Below are 17,107 nucleotides of genomic sequence, written 5' to 3' on the forward strand. Positions count from 1 at the left end.
TTTTTATTTGTTTTTACTGGAGGTATAATTAACAAAACATTATATTCATTTCAGTTTGCAGAATCCATATATTTGTGAAGAAGGAGATGATTAGACTATTAATTCAAGTGTGTGTGTTCAAAAAATAAAAAGCAAACTATATGTTGTAGATAATAAAGAAGTAGCAAATGATATAATTGTTCACATAGAAATGCCAAGCAAATCCCCCAAATATTAAAGCTAATAAATGGTGCAGTGAAATTACTGGATATACTTTTTTTTTTTTTTTGGAGGCTGACAGTTTCGCTGTAACTGGGAGAAAATGGGCTGCAGATCAATTGGCAGACTGAGTCACCAGCAGCCAAAGGTGGGTTTGTGCAGGCAGCTGAGGTGCCTGCCTCACATGGTGAAGAGAGGAAGAAAGAGGCCCCAGATGGGAAAGTTGGTCCCTGGGGGAGCTTCCCTTCCTCTCCTCACTCCCAGGATGTAAGGAAGGGCATCAATTTCCCCTTGCTGCCAAAGTTTTCTTTGGGAGAGGCTGGGGAGGGTTTCTAAAAATCTCCTAGTGGAGACAAACACCCCCATTGACTCCTCCAGTTGGCCTCTGCTTCCTTCCAGCCACATTTATTAAGCAAAATGTCAATTACCTTTCTATACATCAGCAACAAAGCATTATAAAATGTAATTTTAGAAAAATATCAATTTACTGTAACAGAAATTGCAGTTACCTGGGAACAAATCTAACAAAATATTTAGAGAAACTTCAAGGAGAACATAATAAAACCTTTCTGAAAAAAACCTTTTTAAAATAGCTCATATATAGGTACGCCATGTTTGCAAATGCGAATGCTTAATATTGTAAAGATTTAAGTTCTCCACAAATTAATCTATAAATTCAATGCAATTTGAGTAACAACCCAAATACTAGAAATTGACAAACATTGTTGTAGTAGGTTTTAATATCTGTAGGGTTAGTGTGCCCTCATAGTTTTTCACTTTCACTGTTTTCAGGGCTAGTCTTGCATATGTGTTTTTCTGTATGAAATTTAGTATTTACTTGTCTAACTTCATAAAACAGCCTGCTGACATTTTATTGTAATTGCATTTAACTTATAAATCAATTTAGGGGGAACTGACGTCTCCATAATGTTGCATTATGGTATCCATGAACAGGTGATTGTTTTTCATTAGGTTAAAGTCTACTTTTGGGTCTCTTGAGTGCTTTTTACATTTTTTCCCATAAAATTTTTCATATTTACTTTTAATCTTATTTATAAATGCTTATATTCTTTATTGATAGAGTAAATGGGGTTTTCTTTACTATTATGTCCTCTGATTATAATGTATATGAAAGTTTATGATTTTTTAATGTTAATTTTAAATCTTGCTTTCTCAATTATTGTTTCAGTTAGTTTTATCATTTATTTTCTCTGGGATTGTCAAAATATACTAACATATCATTTGTAAATAGATAGTTTTACTTCTTTATTCCTATGCCTCTCATTGATTTTTCTTATCTAATGACATTGGTTAATACTGCTAGTACAATACTGAATAGTAGTGAAGAGAGCAGTTGATCTTACTTTGTTCCTTATCTTAGCAGAAATGTCACAAATATTTCTCTATTATAAGATGCTGACTTTTCCATTAGGTATATAAATTTTATTATGGTAACAAAGTATTCCATAGTATTCAAAATATTCCTATCTTCTTGAGCACTTTTATTATGAATTAGTGTTAAATTTTGTCAAAGAATTTTTTAGCATCCATAAAGATAATAAGATGACATTTTTCCATAGATTTATTAATATGATATTAATAGATTTCCAAATATTGTACCAAGCTTGAATTCCTGGAATAAATTCTGCTTAGTCATAATGTATTACTTTATATTGTGGTTAATGTGGTGTTGGATTCTGTTTATTAATATTTAGCTTAGAATTTTCACATCCATATTCTTTGGATAGGGACACAGGACCATAGTTCTCTTTCTCTGTATTATCTTTAGCTGGTTTAAATATCAGTGTTATACTTCTTTCACAAATAGAATTAGGAAGCTGTCCTTTCTTTTCAAGTTGTGGAATAATTTACACAATACTGGGACCATCTTGGTCTTTGAAAAATTGGTAGAATTCTTTTGTGAGAACAACTGGGCCTGGTGTTTTTATGAGAGTAGTTCCTTAACAATTTAATACTATTTCTTCTAGGAAACTTGGTCTAACTTTCCTGGAATTAATTTTGGTAATTTGTATTTAAGACATTATCCATTTCATATAGGTTTTCAAATTTATTTGTATAGAGGTCTGCAAAATTTTCTCAAGAGTTTTTATTTTTGTCTTCTATTTTAATGGTAAATTAACTCATCTCATTTATCATTTTGTGTATTTGTGCCTTCTTTTTTGTAATGAGTTTGGCTGGTGGTTTTCTCGGTATTTTTATTTTTCCAAAAACCAGGATTTTGATTCATTAATTAAATATACTCTTTTTCTATTTAGTTTCCCATTACTTTCTGCTTTTGTCTCTACTATTTTCTTCCTTGTCTTGTTTTAATCCTCACCTGAGGATATGTTTTACTGATTTTAGAGGGATGATGGGAGAGAGAGCGAGAGAGAGAAACATCAGTGTGAGAAAGAAACATCTATCTGTTGCCTCCCTTTCATGCCCTGACTGGGATCGAACCCACAGCCTTTTAGTATATGGGACAAGGGTCCAACCAATTGAACAACCTGGCCAGGGCCTTCCTTACATTTTTATATTGCTTTACTTTGTTGCTCTTTTTCTAGTTCTATTTGGTGGGAAATTTAATTTATTTTTGCGTTTTCACTTTTACTTTTCTTTGCCTTTTTAAAATTGTTGTTCTTTTACAGTTGTTCCAGTTTTTCCCCTACCCTGCCCATCACCCTCCCACAGTCAATCCCCACCCCATTGTCCATGTCCGTGGGTCATTTATACATGTTCTTTGACTAGACCTTTCTCCTTCTTTCCCCCCTTATTCCCCTTCCCCTCCCCTCTATAACAGTTTTAAAGATATTATTGCTATTCACACAATAAATTACTCATACATAAGTATACAATGTAATTGGCTTTCACATAGATATATTATACTATAATACCATTAATGCAATCAAGATCATAAATGTATTAATCACCCCAAAAGCTTATTTGTGCCTGTTTATACTTCCTCCTATCCTACCCCTTTTCTAGAATTTTATATAAGTGGAGTCATACAGTATATATATTTGGGAGGGCGGAGGTCTGGCTTCTTTAACTCAGCATAATTATTTTGAGATTGATTCATGTTGTTCCATACATCAATAGTTCTTTATTTTTTACTGTCAAGTGGTATTCTATTCCATATTCTACACTTTGTTTATCTATAACCTTAATGATAGACATTTGAGTTGTTTTCAAATATTTGTTACTACAAAGAAAGCTATTTGCCTACAACTTATTGTAGGGACATATGCTTTCTTTATCTTGGTGGGTAATGTGGTAGATGTTTGTTTAACTTCTAAAGAAACAGCCAGACTCTTTTCCAAAATTGTACCATTTTACATTTCCACCAGCAGTGTGTGATTGTTTCAGTTCTTCAACAGCTCGTCAACACTTGGTATGGTCACCAGTTTTAGGTATCTAGGAGGTGTATATTGCTGTTGCATTGTTCTTTTTAAGAAATAACTTTATTGAGGCATATTTTACATATCATAAAATGCACCCATTTTACAATTAGATAATTTTACTAAGTGGTACAATGATCACTATAAATCAGTTTCAGAACATTTTCATCCTCCTAATAAGATCACATTTACTACTAATCTCTGTTTTTCACTTCCAGCCCCAGGCAATGTGTCTATTAATTTGCCTCATCTTCATATTTTATATAAATAGAATTGCACAGTATGTGTTGTCATATATTTGGCTTCTTTTGCTTAGCTCATGCTTTTGAGGTGCATCTGTGTCGTAGCATGTGTCTTCCCTTTTATTGCTGAATAGTACCCACTTGTACAGATATACCACATTTTGTCTATGTATTCACATGTTGATAGAAATTTACATTATTTTCAGTTTATGGCTATTATAAATGGTGCTGATATGACAACTATGTGCAAGTCTTCGTGTAGAAATATGTTTTTATTTCTCTTGGGTGGGAACCTAGAAATAAAATTGATAAGTTGTATCATAGTTTCATTTTAATATTTTTACAAATTATTGACTTTTTCAAAATGGCTGCAGCATTTTAAATTCCTAGGAGTAATATATGAGGGTTCCCATTTCATCACATCATTGTCAACATTTATTATTATCTTACTTATTAAAGCCTATCTTATTTATTATAGTTATCCTAGTGGTGTGAAGTGGTTTCTTATTGTGGTTGTAATTTGAATTTCCCTAATAACTAATCATGTTGAGCATCTTTTCATATGCTATATTTTTTTGTGAAATGTCTGTTCAAATATTTTGAATATCTTTAAAATTTTGCTTATTTCTTATCATTAACTTTGAGTGTTTTTATATATTCTGGATAAAAGCCTTTTATCTAATGTATGTTTTTCAATTTTTTTTCTCCAAGTCTGCATCTTTTCTTAGCAATGTCTGAAAGGAGTAGAAGTTTTTATTTTGATGATACCAATTTATTAATTATTTCTTTCATGGGCCATTATTTTTGTGCCATATTAAGAAATCTATGCCTAGCTCAATGATACGAAGATTTTTTTCTTTTTTCTTCTACATTCTCTTCCAGAAATTTTAAAGTTCTAAAATCTACATTTAGGTCTATAATCCACTTTGAGTTACTTTTAGTAGATTATGCAAGGTGGGATCAAAGTTCATTTGCTTGTGTATCCATTTCTAGCATCATTTGTCAAAGAAGACTATATCAGATTGCATTTACACCTCTATTAAACATCAAGTCTATATATCTGGGTTTATTTCTGGACTATCTGTTCCATTGATCTATTTGACAATATTGGCAGCAATACTACATCATCTCAATTACTATAGTTTTGTTACATGTCTTTGAATTCAGGCAGTTTTAGTCTTTCAAATTTGTTCATTTTCCATATTCTTTTGTCTATTCTAAGTCCTTTACATTTCCATATGGATTTAAAAATGGTTTTGTCCATTTCTACCAAAAGAAAAAGGGTTCTGAGATTCTGAGTTGGATTGTATTGAAACTATTGGTCAGTTTGGGGGAAATTGACATGTTCATGGTATTAAGTCTTCTGAGCCATAAACATGCTATCTCTCTCCATTTATTTAGGTCTTCTTTAATGCTCAGTGTTTCATAGTTTTCATTATACAGGTCTTGTACATCTTTCTCAGTTTTATTTCTAACTTATTTTATATCTTCAGTGCTATCGTATATAATGTTTAACTTAAAATTCTGATTTTTGCTTGTATATAGCTGTATAATTGAAATATGTATATTGATCTTGTATCTTGCAACATTACTAAACTCACTAATTTTAGTAACTTTTTTATAGATTCCATAGAATTTTCTTCTTAGACGATAATGTTGTCTGTGAATAAAGAATTTTACTTCTTCCTTTACCATCTAAATGGTTTTTATTTCTTTCTCTTGCCCCGTTGTACTGCCTGGAACTGCCAGTATAATGTGAAATAAAAGTAGTGAGAGCAAACTTTATTTCTGATCTCAGGAGCAAGGGATTCAAACTGTCATCATAAAGTACATTGCTAAGCTATAGGTTTTTTTGTAGATATTCTTCTTCACTTTTAGAAAGTTTCCTGTTCCTAGTTTGCTGTAAGTTTTTAAAAATCAGGATAAGGTTTTTAAATAGTGTGGTAGTTTCCAAATATTGTGAATTTTCAAATATCTTTAGGTATGAAATTCTTAATTTAATTCCATTTTTATTAGAAAGCATACCTTGGGTCAAGAAAATCCCTTCAAATATCTTGAGACTTGTTTTATGGCCTACAGGTAGGTATATTGTTAAATGTTCTATTTGTATCTGTGAAGAATGTATATTCTGCTATTTGGGGGTGGAGTTTTCTATAAATACCAATTAGGTCAACTTGATAGTGTTCACACATGATCTTAGCCAAAAGGCCAAGAAGCGATTGATAGTGTTGAAGTGTTCTAAATCCTTGCTGATTTTCTGTTTATTTGTTTATCAGTCTTGAAAAAGAGGTATTTAAATCTTTAGCTATAACTGTGATTTGATCTATTGCAGTTCAACCAATGTTTGCTTCATGTATTTTGCATTTGTTTAATGCATTTTAAAACTTATAGGTGCATAAATGCTTAGGATTATTATAACTTTCTATGATTTTACTATCGCTATGAAATAAACTTATTTATTCCTGGTTATCTTATTTGCTCTGAAATGTACTTTGTCTGATATTAATATAGCTATTCCAACTTTCTTTTGATTAGTGTTAGTATAGTATATATTTTTGTAATCTTATATTTTTAACTGATTTGTGTTATGCTGTTATCCAATATGAAAATTCTGCCATTTAGCAAGACATCAGGCCATTTAAATTTAATGTAATTGTTGGTGACTAATTTAAATCCATTATCTTTCTATTTGTTTTGGGGTTTTTTTTTTTGTTTGTTTTTTTTTTTTTTTTTGAGCTTTATTTTTTACCTTTTCCTGTTTTCTGCTTTCTTTGGGATTGAGTATATTTTATTATTCTATTTTATCTCTTTCCTTAGCTAATTAGTTATTTCCCTTTGATTTTTATGTTAGTGGGATTTTTAAGGGTTTGTAGTATACATCTTCAACTTATCATGGACTACCTTCAAGTGATATTGTACTGCTTCATGTATAATATAAGAACCTTGCAATGAAATACTTCTATCCCTCCCTTTCCAGCCTTTGTGGTATTGTTGTCATACGTTGTAGTTATTTTCACTTACACATTCCATTGTAATTGTAAATTCATTTTATGTCATCAGGGGCAGGGGTTGGGTGGAGAGGTTAATTATAACTCAGTCCCCATTGCCTTCTGTTACTTGGATGCCCACCATAATTTGTTTTAAATAGATGAAAAGTGATACTTTTGCTTAAAAACCCATATTCTCTTGTAACTTTAAGCAAGAAGTACTAAAGAGTTGTAGAATTTAAAGATGATTTATGATTTTTCTTTAAAAATGACACAGTGGACTTCTAGTCAAGATGGAGAGGAGGTAGACACACTTTGCCTCCCTGTGCAACCATAGAAAGAATTAAAAATTCTTTCATAATCAGAAAATCAAGCCGTATGGAAGTCCGACAACCAGTGATTTAAGAAGCCACATTCATCCAGGTGGGTAGGAGGTGCAGAGTTGCGGAGACCAGGCGGAAAGGTAGTATGGCCCGGAGAGTAGGCTATGGCGGCAGAACAAATGGTCCCACGTACACATGCGCTGGAAAAAAATAGAGAGGGAAACCTTGGGAGTCAGCGATCCCAGGCCCAGGCCAGACCACACAGCCCAGGGTTCCATTACCTCTGGCTGTAAAAACCAGTGGGGGTTGGGGCAGCAGAAAAAAATGCTGAACTTTCACCCTTAAGGGACCCGCACAGGCTTAGAACATATGCAAACACCATGCAGCAGCTGGAAGGATGCCAATCATATACAGGAGGTGGGTGAGGTGAGTGGAAGTGGGGAGAGTGCCAAGCAGGCCTCCAGAAGCCAGACAGCAACATTGTATCCTCTCCAAGCCCCCCACCCCAACATACACAGAGCCACAAAGTGGTGAAGTAGGCAGCCTCACCCTGGCAACTGCCTAAGGCTCCACCCCACGCAATTTACAGGTGGCTTTTCTACATAGGCCATACTACTAAGGAAGTAAAGGCAACCTATCCAATACACAGAAATAAACACAGGAGTGAGGAGACAAAGAAATATGGCCCAAGTTAAAGAACAGAACAAAACCCCAGAAAAAGAACTAAATGAAACAGAGATAACTAATCTATCAGATGCAGAGTTCAAACACTGGTAATCAGGATGTTCAGAGAACTCATTGAGAATGGCCACAAAATAAAGGAAGAAATGAAGGATACACTAAGTAAATAATGAAAAATATACAGGGAACCAACAGTGATGGGAAGGAAGCTGGGGTTCAAATCAACAGTTTGGAACATAAGGAAGAAATAAACAGTCAACCAGAACAGAAAGAAGAAACAAGAATGCAAAAAAACAAAAAAGCAAAAAAAAAAGCAAAGAGAGACATAGGAACCTCTAGGACAACTTTAAACTTACCAACATCCAAATAATAAGAGTGCCAGAAAGGAGAAGAGGAAGACCAAGAGATTGAAAACTTATTTGAAAAAATAATGAAAGAAAACTTTCCTAATTTGGCAAAGGAAATAGACATACAAGTCCAGTAAGCAAAGGAGTCCCAAACAAGTTGGACCCATAGAAGACCACACCAAGACACATCATAATTAAGATGCCAAAGTTTAAAGATAAAGAGAGAATCTTAAAAGCATCAAGAAAAAAGCAGAGTTACCTACAAAGGAGTTTCCATAAGACTAGCCGCTGATTTCTCAAAAGAAAGTTTGCAGGCAAGGAGGGACTGGCAAGAAGTATTCAAAGTGATGAAAAGCAAGGACCTACAAACAAGATTACTCTGTCCAGCAAAGATACCATTTAGAATGGAAGGGCAAATAAAGTGCTTCCCAGACATGGTAAAGCTAAAGGAATCCATCAGCACCATGCCCTTATTACATTAAATGTTAAAGGGGCTTATTTAAGATAAAGAAGATCAAAACATGAACATTAAAATGACAACAAACTCTCAACTATCAACAACTGAACCTAAAAAACAAAAATAAAAACAAACTAAGCAAACAACCAGAACAGGAACGGAATCATAGGTATGGAGATCATTTGGAGGGCTATCAGCTGGGAGGGGGAAGGGTGAGAAGTAAGGAAAAGGTGCAGGGATTAAGAAACATAATTGGTAGGTACAAAATAGACAGGGGGATATTAAACATAGTAAAGGAAAGGGAGAAGCCAAAGAATTTATATGCACAGCCCATGAACATGAATTGAGGGGGAATTGCTGGAGGGGAGGGCAGTACCAGGCAGAGTGGGGCAAAGGGGGAAAATTGGGACAACCGTAATAGCATAATCAATGAAATATTAAAAATGACAAAATTGACCCAAATTTCTTGATCATCCTAAAATAACAAGTGATACTATGGAGCAGGTATTTTGAAAAGATAAACACAATCTGTTTATCTAAGGTAAGTCCAAGTGTTTACAATATATGATAAAGTAATTGTATTTTATAAGATACTCATGATACAAAGAGAGTGTTTTAAAAATAAACTAGATATTTAAAAATATTCCTTTCATGGCATGATCTTATACTATATAATCAATAAATATAAATAAGAATGATGTCAGTATAGCACAGAAGTTGTATTAGTTTATAAGTGATTGTTACCCCAATATAGATATTTTGGGTTCCACGAGCTAAATGGAAAGTATCTAACACAGTTAAAGGCAACATGCTTCAGTACTGAACATGATGTCTATTCATTTCTTTTTTTTTTTTTTTCTGGTTTCAGTTTATATATAAGCCCTTTAAATATAACTCATAACCTGAACTGGGTATGAAAACAAGAAAAATATATTTTACAAAGCACATATATACAATGTGATAAGTACTGTAATGGAAATAAAGTTCTAAAGGAGCATGCACAAAAGAAACCTGTCTGAAGACTCCAGAAAAGCTTCACACCAGAGTCATTGGTCTTAAATGCTGAAAAGGAGTTTTTCAGAGCATAGAAATGTATAAATCAACCATAAACAAGAAATAGAAGACATGAATGTAAGAAGTTTTGGAATGAGTAGGTCAGGCAGGGACTGGAAGGAATTGACTTGAATATTGTACATTATTATACATTATGACTTTTTGGAGTGGTTATAAAGGAGGATAAATGGATAGGCTAGGTCAAAAGTGAAAAGAATCTTTGAAATTTTGACTTCATTTTTTCAGCCAGAGATCCTTACCCTGATACCCATGTTTCATAGGTTTCATAGATAGGCTTCAGAGGAGTCGGTAAATGCAGAAATTGCATGAAAAAAAATGTGCATTTGTTCTGTCCAAAGAATTTATTGATTTAGTCTATGCTGTTGAGTGTTGTCATGAAGTAGTATGTAATATTCCCTATTATCCTTTACTATCTTACAACCTGTAATGATGTCCTGTCTTTCGTTACCGATATTGGTAATTTGTGTTTTCTCTGTTTTTTACTTTTCTTGTTAGGAGTTTATTACTGCTTGAATATTTTCAAATGACCAACTTTTGTTTGGTGATTTTTCTCTATAGTTTATCTATTTTGTAATTCATTGATTTCCACTTTTTATGATTTTCTTGATTTTACTTACTTTGCACTTCTTTTCTTTGCTTCTTATGGTGGCAGCTTGGATCATTTATTTTAGGACTCCTTCTTTTCTAAAATAAGCATTAAATCTATTACTTTACTTTCTGAGGATTGTTTTAGCTGTCTCCCACAATTTCTGATATATTGTGTTTTTATTATCATTCACTTCAAAATATCTCCTAATTTCTCTTGTGATTTCTTCTCTAACCCATGGGTTATTTAGAAGTTGATCATTCAAGTTCTATATGTTTAGGATATCTTTCTATATAGCTTTGGTTATTTATTTCTAATTTAATTCTATTTTGATCACACAATACTCTATATGATTTAATCTTTTGCCATTTATGGAGACTTGTTATATGGCCAGCATATGATATATGTAGTCAGATGTTCCATGTGTGCTTAAAAATATGTGTATGTTTAAAATCTGTAATTATTATTTTTCCTTTAGTCTTGTCAATTTTTGCTTCATATACTTTGATGTTCTGTAATTAGGCACATACACGGTTAATGTTATGTGTCCTTCATGAATTGACTCTTTCAACATTATAAAACTTTTTCTTTGTCTATGGCGAACTGCTTGTTTAGACTCTGCCTTATCAGATATTAATATAGTCACACTAGCTTTCCTATGATTAGTTTTTGCATGTTCTTTTCCATTCTCTTATGTTCTACAAACAATTGTCCTTATATTTATGCAAATCTCTTATAAGGGCTATATAGAGTTGGGTCTTTTATTTAAAATTTTTATTCTGACCATCTCTATCTTTTAATTAGAATACTATCCCATTCACATTTAATGTAAATATTGATATGATTGAGTTTATGTCTAACATCTTGCTATTTATTCTCTGTTTCATCTCTTTTTTGTTCCCTTGATCCTCCTTTCCTAAATTCTTCTGTATCAAGTATGTTTAGGTATATACTCTTTTATCTTTTTTGTTGACTTTTAAATTATATCACTTTTTTTCCTCCAGTAGTTACACTATGGGCTACAATATTCATTCTTAACTATCAAAGTATATTGAATTATTTTTATAGTCATTCACATATAAACTAAGAACTATCAACATTATAATTCTATCTATCTCCTTCCATACTTTGTGGTATTTTGTCATATATTTTACTATCATGTTCTTTATAAACTTGACACTAAATATTATTTTTGTTTTCAACAACCATCTCTTAAAGAAATTAAAATGTATTTTATACTTACCTACTTTTTTTCTCTTTTAAAAATTTATTATCATATTATAAGGGCTTAGTGATGATGAACTTCTTTAGCTTTACCTCATCTGAGAAGCACTTTATCTGCTCTTCCAAGCCTTTATTATTGAAATGTTAAAGGAACTTATTTAAGAAAAAGAAGTTCAAAATTATGAATAGTAAAATGACAAAAAAACTCACAACTATCAGTAAATGAATCTAAACAACACAGCAAACAACAAGAACAGGAACAGAATCATAGGTATGGAGATCATATGGGGGTTATCCATGGGGAGGGGAAGGGGGAGAGTGGGGCAAAAGGTACAGGGATTAAGACGCATAATTGGTGGGTACAAAATGGGAGGATGTTAAGAATAGTAAAGGGAATGGAAAAGCCAAAGAACTTATATACATGACCTATGGACATGAACAAAGGGGGGAGGGGGGTGCTGGAGGGAAGGGGGTACTGGGTAGAGGGGGCAAAGGGAAAAAGTTGGGACAACTGTAACAGCATAATCGATAAAATATGCTTTTAACAAAATCCATTATCATTGTTCTTCATGCCTTCCTATAAATTGGAGTTTCTATTTAATATTATTTTCTTTCTACCTGAAGAACTTTCTTCAGAATTTCTTTTTTATTTAACTGTTCAGAAGACTTTCTTTTTCTTTTCTTTTTTTACTGTAATTTTTCTATTTAGTCCCCTTATACCACCCCTGCAATTACCACACTGTTGTCCACATCCATGAGTTCTCTTTCCTTTTTACTCAATCCCTCCACCTCCTAACACCCCCAGCCCTTCCTGCCATCCTGCTCTCTATGAGGCTGACTGTATTTATATGTGTTCAGCATTTCTTATAGTGTCATTTTGCTCTCCAACACGTTACCTCGGCTTCTGTTTATCTGAAAATATCTTTATCTCACCTTCATTTTGAAGGATGTTTTCACTGGCTATAGATTCTAAATTGATCATTTTTTTCCCAGTACTTTTTAAATGTCATTCCATTTTTCTCTGGTTTCTATTGTTTCTTATGAGAAGTCAACCATAATTCTTATCACTGTTGCCCCTCTGGGGCTTCAATTACATATGCGTTAGACTGCTTGATATTGTTTCATGAGTCACTGATACTCTGTTCAGTTTTTTTATTTTTCAACATTTTTTCTCTTTGTCTCAGTTTGGATCATTTCTCTTCATTTGTGTTCATATTTCCCATCCTTTCTCCTGTATTTGCTCCTTTTATAGAGTTTCAGTTTCTCTGTTTTACCTTCCTGTTCACCAATTCTTCTCATGTTGTCTAAAATTTTTAACATATTTATATCAGTTTTAAAGTCCTAGTCTGCTAATTACACTATCTGAAACATAAGTGTATCTGCTTGTTGATGTTTTTTCTCCTGACTGTGCATCACGTGTTCTTTATTACATATCTCATGATTTTTTAACATGTTAACATTAGAAGTTTATTAATGAGATATTTTACATTCATTTTTTTTCACACTAACTCTTCAAAACCTGGCCAAAATGAAGCATTTCATTTCATCTCCAATCTGTTCTCCCTTACCTCTTCTGTCTCTCAGTTAAAGACATGACCATTCACTCCTTCATCCAATTCCTCAACACGTCCTACCGCTCTATCTTCTCAATATATCCTGAATACTTCCACCTCTCACCACCTTTACTGCTGCCACCTTCAGTCCAAGACACCACAATAATTTCTTGTTTAGACTTCTCTGATAATTTTCTTTCTGATGATATTGCTTTTATTCTATTCCCCTATCTCTAACCTTGAGTCTGTTATTTATAAAACCAAAGTAGTCATCTTAAAACATAAATATGTAACCTTCTATTGCTGCCACCATGGTTAGGATGAAATTCGGACTCTTTATAACAGAGTCTACTTCTCCTGGCCACTGCTTCTTTCTTTCACCACATTCTTCCCTGTTACCTCACTCCAGCCACATCAGCTATATTTAAAATTTTTTAAATATGCCAAGCTTATTCTTGTCTCAAGGCCTTTACATTCTGTCTGGAAGACTCATATCCCCGAGATCTTCAGAGGGTTTGCTCTTTTACATCATTAAAGTGCTATTTTGAATGTCAACTCCTAAGTAATAGGTCACCCTTTCAAATAATTCTTAACACTGTCTATTCTATTACATGGCTTCCTTTTTCTTCTGAGCTCTTACAGATATCTGAAGTTACATTTTTGTCTGTTTATTTTCTTTTTTACTCCTTCAGTAGAAACTAAGTTGTCCTACTGTTGTATCTTCTGCATCTAGAACAATGGATGGCACACAGTGAATACTGTGTAGATGAGTCTGAATGATTTGAGGAAGACCCGTCAGATGTCTGACCTAATCAGAATTAGTTGCTTGAGTTGCTGACCCAGGCCACATTAAGCCAAAGAGCTTTATAAGAATAAAAGGTTCTAGTACAAACTAATCCCTGTCATCTTGTTCCAATACTTATTAGTCTTTAGGGTGTAGAAATTCTCAACGATGCCTGCTAATCAGCTAATTTGCCTCTTTCTATCAGTAGTTAGTAGACATTCATTGCTCCTGCCCAGTCTCCATCTAACTTGTCTTATAAGAGCTTGCTTTTAAACCAGAAATTTTCTCTGCTTGCTTTGCCACTCTTTACTTGGCTTTTCTTTCTTTAACAAGCACAACAGCAAGCTGCTGCATCTTCAAAGGGTAAATTAATTCCGTCCGCAAAGAGGTCAAGTGCTAGAAAGTGCATAGCCATGCAGTTTGCATGGCAGGATACAGAAGATATGATGCTAATAAGATTCTAAGATGAGAACAGCAGACTGTCTCTGGAGATTCAGATGAAGGGGTCTGTAAATTTTAAAAGAAATGGTCTCCGAAAACTAATGATGTCTGCTTTCCAATTCATTAATAATGTGGAGTGGGGAGATGGGAGTGAGATCCAGGCCATGCTTTGAAATATCAAAATGTAACGAGGAAGGAAACAGTAAGAGCAATCTCAATGGGGTCATAAAGCTGGGAGAAAGAGGCGAAGTGTAAGAAGATGTGGTGCTATCAGGAGGGGAGGGAATCAATCCGCCCCATGTGTGTGTATATATATGTGCATATAGTACTTTTATCTATATATGAGTAGATAAAAAGTTATTCTGTTAGGGAAAAAACACTGCAACATTGATAAGGCTTTTGCAATTTTCATATTTAAGATGACGTTGAGAATATTTCAAGTATTATAAAAACACGTCTAAGCTGTCTGCCTTTCCATATTTACCCTTCACCTCTTTCCATCGCATACAAGGAACTGAGTAACACAAACCTCAACCTTGTTTGTAGTTAATAGTGGAAGAAAAAAGCCCTCAGGCAAAGCCTAATGAACCAAGAGCAATTCTGAGCTCTCGTCTGTGATATCTGCCGAGGCAGTGTCTTTCCAAGGGCTGCCTGGACATGTCGTGTGACCTCGCTGCTTTACATCATTAAAATTTCCCATTACCGGAATGGCGTTTGCATGGAGGAGCCGTTGTGCAGATATTATGGCTGAGTTTCTCCCTGCTGCATTTGGAGTTTGTGCTAATGGAAAATGCCTCTCTGCTTGAACAGTTCCCTCGAGCTGGGAGGTATGCAGCAGCGGGAGAGTTTAGCTTTGGCTTTTATTTTGACAAAGCTATTACTTTTTGCAGATTGAGGTTATGGTCTTTTCTCCTATCTCTGTATTTCATCTGCATGATATTTTCTGATCTCCCTTTTAAACGTCCATTAGTTACGATTGCGGCTCTTGGGGTGGCAGCCTGCCTTGGAGCCATGATATTGTCAGCTTTTGCTACAAGCCACTAAATAGATTGACTGATTCAGTAGTGTTCAGTCATGTGGAACTTTTCCAAGGGTGCTAGCCGCAGAAAGGAGGCAGTGGTTCGCCAGATGGACACTTGCATGAGGGCTGCAACCTCTGAGCCGCTAACAATCTTTAAAGCAAGGGGGCAGCCCCATCCTCCAGGTCCATAGGTTCTATCGCCCACTAGCTTCTCCTGAGCTGAGCTTCCTTCTTTAGCAGATGGCCGCATGCACCATGAAGGTGTGGAGGTTGACAGCATTGGTGGTCTTTCCAAACCCCAGACCTGCCCTCAGCCTGTTTTACTACTCTTATAAGAAGGTGCTGTTCTTGTTATACTCTTCCTACCTTTGTTTCATCCACAGTCAGTTCCACAGTTATGCAACCCTACTCCTGTGATTTTAGCAGAAAGTTTTACAATAACAAATGCTTTTACCTAAGAGGTGGAAATATTCCTAAGTACGTACTGGTTATACAGCAATAAACTGTTTAGAACAAACCAAAAGGGAGAGATTCCCTGGCCAACCTCCGAAGTGTCTAAGCAAACCATAGCCAGTTGAGAGATTTTGAACTCAAAGCTAGTGCTTTTAATTTCTAAAGCGAGGTAGTGTGACCGTTTCTTCCTCCAAGGCTTTCCTAAGTAAGCACAGTGAATTCTTCCCAATAAAGTCTGAAACTGAGGTCGTAACACAGTCCTGTGTCTCAATCACGTCTCTTCATCCACCTTCTCTTGAATGTGTGGGATGGGCCACTCTGGAGTGGAAAGTGTCCTGGAGAAGAGGTTGTAAAGGTGAGGAATTTATTTCCTCCAGAAATCTCATTACTGATGTAACGCCTGTTTTCATTGAGGCTTCTGCTCCTGGGCTTTGTTTTCGGCTGAGTAACAGAGCCTGAACGCTGTCTGTTGACTCACAGAAGGTCACACTGGGAGTCGGGGCCCTGACCAGAGCATGCTGCCTACCTGTGATTGATGTGTATTAAAGCTGTCTTGAGCTGCTCATAAACTCAGCAAGAATCCTGTTCTCTTTTCATCAGTGCTCTTGACCAAGACTTGATTTACTGTTTTGAAATCAGCTGTTCCTTCAGTCCTCTATAATAGCATCTTTAATAGCTTGTCATAACAGTTGATGACAATTTGGAAAAGCTCACATATTCAATATATTTTTTAAATTGTCTTTGCACTATTCCATGTACCAAGGCTTTATAAACAGTCTAATTGTTCCCTGAGTGTTTGCTGACCTAAAGAAAACTGTTGATGAATCAGACCCTCCTTTTCTATATATGAGTATATTGAGATGTGTATTCAATATCATAGCAAATCACTGCTGAAAATTGGTTCCATGTCCCTGAGGCTACTTACTCAAAAGGTGAAATAGCAGAAGTACCTGCTAGAGAACACCAACCAGCTCTGCTGTTTCTTGATGAGATTGCTTTAAAGTTTCTATAGAAGGGATTGAAATTGGATGTGAGTGTTATAAGTGACAGTTCTTGTTCTGGTAAAGAAATAGCATCATTGTCTGTACTCACTGAGTGTGTTTGTTGGTTTGATACATATGGCTCTATGATAATGAAGTTTAAGACTGATGTCAATATGACTGAGAGATTATAGTTGTATAATCTTAGAAGAAGTATATGCACAGAATATATGACTTAACTGAAACATGGCAACAATTCAAAACAAATCTCTATTTCTGGTCAATTTGTTACCTTTTGATGACATGGGCAAGTTGAGCTGCTCTGACTTCCCAATAGCCACTGCCATATTTGTATTTA

Source organism: Furipterus horrens, unplaced genomic scaffold, assembly GCF_987537825.1.
Source record: "Furipterus horrens unplaced genomic scaffold, mFurHor1.1.pri manual_scaffold_13, whole genome shotgun sequence".
Classification (NCBI taxonomy): Eukaryota; Metazoa; Chordata; class Mammalia; order Chiroptera; family Furipteridae; genus Furipterus; species Furipterus horrens.